Source organism: Bidens hawaiensis, unplaced genomic scaffold (genome assembly GCF_021521415.1).
Source record: "Bidens hawaiensis isolate Kalapana, Puna unplaced genomic scaffold, B.hawaiensis_p1.1 tig00010181_1, whole genome shotgun sequence".
Taxonomy (NCBI): Eukaryota; Viridiplantae; Streptophyta; class Magnoliopsida; order Asterales; family Asteraceae; genus Bidens; species Bidens hawaiensis.
This window is the reverse complement of record NW_027491773.1, coordinates 153,997-162,332: the sequence shown is the minus strand read 5'-3', so window position 1 is coordinate 162,332 and position 8,336 is coordinate 153,997. Positions and strand designations below refer to the sequence as shown.

General features: G+C 36.3%; 1 pseudogene; it reads left to right on the top strand.

Moving 5' to 3' along the window:
• Positions 1-5,356: 5,356 nt before the first annotated feature.
• LOC143534530 (L-type lectin-domain containing receptor kinase IX.1 pseudogene) lies at positions 5,357-8,135 on the top strand (annotated as a pseudogene).
• Positions 8,136-8,336: the final 201 nt, after the last annotated feature.

Here is an 8,336-nt window from a genome sequence, read left to right as displayed (position 1 = left end):
CGATTCGGATATCCGAAATTTCGTTCGGATAGTTCGGATACGGATTATCGGATAATTCGGGTTCGGATCCTTTTGAACACCCCTAGCTTTGCCACGCATATAAATAGAGGGTGACTCGGATGTGTCGTCATCATCCACGATTGTAAACCCTAGCCTCCTGCGCTCTCTGGTTCGTCTCCATCCAACCTCATCATGCCCACCCTAACCTCCATCAGCCCGTCGAACTCTCTGGCCACTCTTTGTCTTATGAGGTTTACATTACAAATACCAATCGATTGTTCTCTCCAATCATATTGATTTCATCAAACCGAATCGATCAATCAGATGGTGAAGGCACCAGGTTCGTATGTATCTAAAAATATGCTCGATCTTTTAATTTAATGCAATTAGGGTTTGTTTTCAAATAGTTTAATATGTACATTGAGGTATCATTAAATCATTTAAGATTTATGATTCTGGGTTTTTTACGGAGTGAGGATAAAATGTAAATTGCTAAATTGGGGATCTGTGTTGGTGCTATGAGTGTTTGAATCGCACCGATTTCTATATGTAAATATGTGTATATAATAGCAAATTTTAGCTATTGTAGGTGATGGTCTTTTTTATGTTTATTTATTGTGATTCTTAGCTAGGTTTAGCACAATGCATATGAACCATAATTGTTGTGTGCTATTGCAGTACTCGCTGTGATCTCTCTTTAGATTTCTTAAATTCATCTCATCCTAACTTCACAACATAGCATAATCCAGTAAATTTATGTTTATTGGGCAACGATTAATAATTGGCAACAATGAAACGTTTTTATTTCCTTCAATTTCAGTTTCGAATTGCTTGCCAGAGATGGTGCATCAGTGAAAGGGAAAGAGTTCGCCATGATGACGTTGATTCAGTTATGTGAAGGTCTTAACAACGTTAAAATAGAGTAGTTGGTCGGATAAGGTGTTATTTCTTGGCTTATTGGATGGGTTTGGCTCAGGTAAATGTTTATATGTTGCAATATCAAGATTGATTTAGAGAATACTATGTTTTATAATAATGTAAACATTTACTCTATTATTAAACAGTATGCCCCAGTCAATAGTTGAAGCTGTGAGTACGTGGGATCACCACCATATTTTATTATTTTGTTTCTTAGAATTTGTGGTCATATGTTGGTTCGGTAGTTACTTCTTTAGCTGATTTTGGTGTTCTTTTGCCGATTTGGCGTGTACCTTTCGGCCAATTGGATGTTTAACCTTTAGGGATACGTCGTCTGCGACATATAATAGCATGTGTTTTATGGTTCGAGTCTTTTTTTGCAACATTTTGAGTTGTGTACTTTCTGGGTGTTTAGCTGTAGAATAGTTGTTGATAGTTTGCATTTCGATTTGTGTCGTGCTTCGTAAACAGATCTTTTAATTTGTTATGATCACTGCGTAAGTAACTTTATAATAAGCAAACCCTTTTTTTGTACCTTGCACATGTGTGTGTTGGTTTATGTATGTAGCTATAAATAATCCGGCTTTTTTTATATTCTTTCGCATTTGGAGGTTTGCGTTTCACTTTTTGTTATGTGATTTTATTGCGTTGTTGGAGTTTATTCTTAGATTTCTATATTGGTTGTCGCGGGTTGTTTATTTCGAGTTTGTGTACATTCGGACAACATCTATTACAGGTTAATATTTATATATTTTTCTCTTATGTTAATTTTTGAAGTTTAAAATAATCCTAGGCTGTCAACAATATAATTGTAAGTGCAATTGTTGTATTGATTAGTTTTAAATCTTAAGCAGTATATATAACTTCATACTTATTCCTTATTTCCTCTATACGTAAGTAATTATTAAAAGTATTAAACCCATATGTCTAAACAGAAACATTTTTTTTACCACCTTTTTCAATTCATATAATCACAGGCATATGTTTTTGTTTTCTTAGATGCAGTTAGTGTAAATGGCCTTTTTACCCTCTTTTTGAATCATAAATATGCTTTTCAAATTAAAACATAAGGTTACTGTACTTGGACCAAGCTTAACCCGAAAGCGTCCGACATTAACTCTCTTAAATGACTCAGTTGAGGTCGATTATAAATAAAAACCTTACCATGCTCTGTGGTGGTTTATGGTCGTTACCAATTAATATTGTTGGAATGATGGAAATGACATCTAACTTACCTATAGTGTATTATTGAATGTCACCCTAAGTAGCTTTTATGGAATGTGGTGTTGGTGCTCTACTCATTTGGCTGTATGTTTGCATGATAACAAATAGATTTCTCTTTGTTTATGTTTGTTAGCATTCCGGTGGAAACTTTTGCTAATAGCACATCCTTTATGTTGTTACAGCTATCATATGATCTTGGTCACATGTGTTGTTGGTTTTCTTTGAAGGTTCTTGGCAGCCACTTCGTTTAAGGTATGTGTCGTTGACTTTTTGTGTTTATGTCTTATCTTATATTTACTTGCATCAGGTATATGAGTCTATGTTAGGGTAGCATGGGCTTCTGTTAGTTGGGTTGACATTTTTTTCCTCTCAACCCTTTGTTAGGTTTGTTTGTGTATGATAACTTTCCTAACAATGGTGCATGTATGTGAGGTAATGTTATGGTCTAATATGCTTTCTATTTTTTTTATTTTTTTTTGTATTCCATGTGTTTGACCAGGTCAAAATTTTTCTTTTATTCTTATTTTACAGTAAGCCGTTGAGGAGAGAAACTTTAAACTGGAACATGACATTGACATTGGTGTTGGTTTCAAATAAAGCTACTATACAAAAGAACGCCAAAGAAGAAAGAAACGCTAAAATGATTAGTGGCAAAGAATTCTAGCTTATGCCAGTGCTGTTGAAGATTTGTGGCTGATAAAGGTGGTTGCACAAAGTCATGGAGGTTTTTGGATGATTGTTTTTATTTGTGTTAAACTGAATGCTTTAATAATATGTATGTTAAAAAAATGAATAGTTTAAACTAATGGTCAATATGGATGCTTTAACTGTTCTATCTATTTTTAAAATGGTTCATTGTTTGGATATGTTGTTTATTTGCTCACTTTTTCTGTTCTAGCTATGTTTTTATTTGTCTAGGCGGTTGATTTGTCAGCATATTTGGTTAAAAAACGTCATATTTGCTCACTTTTTTTGTACTAGTGATTAGATAAGCACATGTCAAAACATTGTAAAAGTGTCCTAATATGTTTTTATTGGAACGATTTTTGGGTTGTTAATGAATATATTATGCGACCATAAAATTGGTTTGATAATCTTATTTGGGATATCAGGACTTTTTTCTTGATACTAAAGTACCTATAATGTTACACCATAAGGGTCTTATAAATTAACTTTTAAGGACGCTTGTATGTGTATCAAAAGATTAAAGGTAGGTAAGCACATGTTAAAACATTGTAAAAATATCCTAATATGTTTTTATTGGGACGTTTTTTGGTTGTTAATGGATATTTTATGCGACCATAAAATTGGTTTCATAATCTTATTTGGGATATCAGGACGCTTTTTGAGTTCCGAGAGTTATTACGACCCCTTTATATGAAACACTTTTCTCGTTGGTCCCATTAAATGAAAGATCCTATAAAATAGCATTTTAGGACGCTTTTGTGCGTACTAAAAAGCCCCTTTTTGTTGTAGTGGAGGTTTGATCGGCGAATTGGATGCGGTGAATAATAATGTTGGATGGGTGGAGTAGGAGAATGCTTGGAGTAGTGACAATTCACGTTTAAAACTTTAGCAAGCTTCGTTCAAACCTTAATTACTTCGTTCAAACAATGTAATAGATCTGAACAGTTTCCAGTGAAGAACAACTCGCAGGCGAGATGTGGGATACTACTTAACATGTTTTATCTTAGGAAATGTGATAATAGCTTCTAGTATTTATAAAAGGTTATTCTCGTATTATAGACTAAAGGTCTAGCTTTAGACCTTTAATCTAAAGAATATGCAAATAATATGATTTTAGTCTTGGAATCAAGGTAAAGAATATGAAAATAGACTAAATGTCTAAAGCTAGATCATTAGTCTAGTATTTATAAAAGGTTATTCTCGTACTATAGGTCCGACGTAACAAGAAGATTAAATCAGTCGGTTACGCTGATCATAACAAAGGTGAATACGTCCAAACTCTTTACAACTTTATTAATAGAGTCTTTAATCATTGGCCCTTAGGCTATCATATACATTTATCTGGATCCTTACATATGTGGTTAAAGGGTGGCACACCGCACCTCGCTTGATAATGCCTCCGTCATGTTGGGCCGGACCTAAGTAATGTTCGATTGGGGATTGCCTTGTGTATATTGGTAGTAGCTAAGTAATCTCGAACGCTGCGGTGTTTGCTGAGTGGTTTCGAGTTTGTAATTGTTATTCAGATTTCAGAACTTGATTATTTCCTAAGCCACGTTGGGTCGAGACCTAAGTTATGTCTTGAGGGGATAATTAAGTAATAAAATATTTTGTGTCAACTTGTTCACCAGCATGCGTTGCTGACGTATTTTATGACTGTTTTACAGGTAATCATGAGTAAGTGTTTGGAGATGGAGGATAGCCATTAGACGATCTGATAGCTCAAGAAGCTTTTGATACTAAAATAATGTAAATTATGGTTTTCATGTTCAAACACTTTGAAACAAACTAACGGGTGTTTAATTCCCGTCTTTTGGAATATATTAATCTTTTAATCACAACTTCCGCTTTACAACCTTGAACTTTAATATATTTACAAAATATGTACCAACTATTGGTCACACGCCTAGCCCTAAGTTGGGGTGTGACATCTTGTTAGTCACATCTTCTAGAAGGTACGGACTACACATGGTGTGGAGCGAGGCCTCCGCTCACGTTATGAGTTTTGAGTTATTATAGCGTGCTCCGCGGAGGGTGCAGCCATCCGCCGGGGCTTCACTTATAATTGTTCTGAGGTTGGTCCGGAAACATACCTATTCACTAACAAACTTAGGGTAAATAATAATTAAAGAGTGAGGTAAATAGTAAACATTGTTGGAGCCGAAGAAAAAATGATCCTATTCACCAAACACTAGCCCGCTCCTTTTTTGCATCACTAACACCTTATCCATCTCATCCTATGTTTGCATACAACTTGTTCTTCATCTGCAGATATTTTCCTTTACCTTATCCATACATTATCTTCTCATATATCCAACCAACTGAAATGTGAAATCTAATCTTATTGCCAAATTCTAGAGTTTAATTAACTATATTGATATTATCATCCAAATCATCGTTCTACATTGATTGGCAGATGGTCAGGAAATCCTAGCTTTCTTCCTGCTTATGTTCCCTTGAAGGCTATCAAATCAATTTATAGGCCTAGCTAGATAAAGATTACGCCCGTCCGAAGCCAAACCGACTCATCCAATGAGTTCGAATCAGGCAAATAAAGATTTACCAGACATGACTGAGCCCACAAGCTCCACATTCTTGGAGAAAGATCCAAGAAATTCCACCAGCTCAGGATCAAAGGTTTTATCAAAAATAATTAAGCATACACAATCTCGTCTGAATGATCAAAGTGTTTTACGCTTAAAAGTCTTGATGTTAGATCGACAGTATTTTCGTAGCAATTATTAATATAAGATCGATATTTCATGTGGACATGATGATGATCACCCACCCAAGGTATGACTTTTACAATAAATTATTTTCCACGGCTTCTTTGAGGTTGACGTTGCAAAACATTCAAATTAATATTAGCCACAGCTTCATTTCGTAATCAATGTTCTCTAGTAGATTGTTTCGTTGACTTGAGTTCATATAATCTTAAAAACAAAATAACTTGCAACTTTGTACCAAGTTCCCACAATCATGAAATTCATTACCACCAATCTAATCACTTGCTTCATTCTTGTTTTGATCCCATACATAACCTCACTTTCTTTCGATTATTCTTTTGTGAGTCCCCGGGATCAGAGTCTGGAACAATATATTCGATTGGAGGGAGCTAACTTCTCCGACGATGGAATCCAGTTGACCCCAAATGTTACCGGCGGTAACCGGAGCCAAATAACCGGACGAGTGACGTACAACAAGGAATTTCTTCTTTATGACAGAAATTCTAAAGCAAGCTTCTCTACCAATTTTACCTTTGTCATTGATTCAAACGGGGAAACGAATTACGGTTTTGGCCTCACATTCTTCCTCGCTCAGAATAATAATCTGCTCCAACCTAATGGAAGCATGGGGCTTCCGATGTCCGAATCACAAAGTGACCAGAGGTATAGGTTTGTTGCTGTAGAGTTTGATACTTTCTGGGACACGTGGGATCCAAGGGAAAACGATATTCACATAGGTGATCATGTGGGTATCAGCGACAGCTCGCTTGTATCTTCTGAGTATAAGAAATGGTTAAGCAATGTAACCGGTGGTGGAGTGTGTCATGCTTGGATCAGGTATAATTCAGCTTTAAAAAATTTTAGCGTTTTGTTTACTGGTTATGAAAACAATACAGTCGTGCAACATGAATTTGAACACACGATTGATCTCGAGAAGGAATTGCCAGAAAGCATTATTATCGGGTTTTCAGCAGCCACTGGAGTAAACTTTCAGAAAAATATCTTGAAATCTTGGAGTTTCGAAAGCTCGGGTTTAGACCAAACCCCTGATCAAATGAAAGGGGAAACGAGCAAGGTGGGACTAAAAGTTGGATTACCGGTTACGGTTTCTTGTTTGGTTATACTTTCGGTTGTTTTATGGAGATGGAAGAGGGCAAAAGACAAGGAAGATGATGCTGAAGAACTTGAATTTGAAATTGAGATGAATAATGATTTCGAAATGGGCAGTGGGCCAAAAAGATTTTCCTACCATGAACTAGCTCAGTCAACCAGTGACTTTGCTTTAAAGGAGAAGCTCGGAGAGGGCGGGTTTGGTGGTGTTTATAAAGGTTTCCTGAAAGAATCAAGAACGTATGTTGCAGTAAAAAGGATGTCGAAAACCTCCAAACAAGGAATCAAGCAGTACGCGTCGGAAGTGCCGACTGAGGCATAAAAACCTGGTGCAGCTCATTGGTTGGTGCCATGAGAAACATGAACTCCTCCTTGTTTATGAGTATATGGAAAATGGAAGCTTAGATTCACATCTTTTCAAGTTTAAGAGCTTGTTGGCATGGGGAACAAGATATAAGATTGCTCATGGGTTGGCTTGTGCTTTATTGTATCTACATGAGGAATGGGAGCAATGTGTTGTACATAGAGATATCAAATCAAGTAACGTGATGTTAGATTCAAATTTCAATGCAAAGCTTGGTGATTTTGGGTTAGCTAAGCTGGTTGACCATGATAAACGCTTGCAGACAACCATGTTGGCTTGGACTTTGGGTTACATGGCTCCTGAGTGTGTGGTAACCGGTAAGACCAGTAAAGAATCAGATGTGTTTAGTTTTGGAGTTGTTGCATTAGAAATAGCTTGTGGACGGAAACCCATAGATTATGATGTTCAAGACCCCCAAACACGGTTGGTAGAATGGGTTTGGGAGCTGTATGGGACCGGGACACTTTTAGACGCAGTCGATCCACGTCTAGGATCGGATTTTAAAGAAGATGAAATCAAACAGTTGATGATCGTTGGGTTATGGTGCACACATCCTGATTCAAATAGTCGACCATCAATGAGACAAGTGATTCAAGTATTGAACTCTGAATCTTCCCTTCCTATACTCCCCTCAAATATTCCTGTAGCATCTTATTCAATGCGTTCCATGTCTTCGCCATTTAGCCCCGCTTCCCTCGCCCAAAACCAATCATTACGTGCCATCTCTAACACAGATTCATCAAAGCAAACGACATCGTCAACAACTTCTTCTTGTTCTCCATCTGTATCACTATTGCATTCCACCTAAATAGATCGGAAACCATAGAACAGCTTCATTAACCGGAGCCTTCAATTGTATTTTAGATTGATTGTTCCGTAACCATCACAACAGAATTACTGATCGCCTTGATTGATCCATAGAATCATGTTAAATCTTGTTTTTCTTATTGTTTTCTTCTATAGTTATATTCAAGCATTAAATTGTTTATGATTATGTGATTTCTAATCATACATGTGTTGGTGTGATTTTACCCAAAACCAAATGGAGAGCTATAATATTAGATGGGCAGTTGACAGTACCAGCAAATAAGGGGGAAAAACCTTATTATTGGCGTCAAATTAAAATGTCCAGACAATATGTCGTTATATTGAATCACTTAGTGATGACAACGTGCCTTTGTTAACACGTCAAAAAGTATTAAATATTCTTGTTTGTATATACATATAATTAAGAAAGTATCGATTACAATAAAGAGACGGGTAGACGGGCAACAACCTGCACTGCTGCCCCCTTTTGAATGACAAAA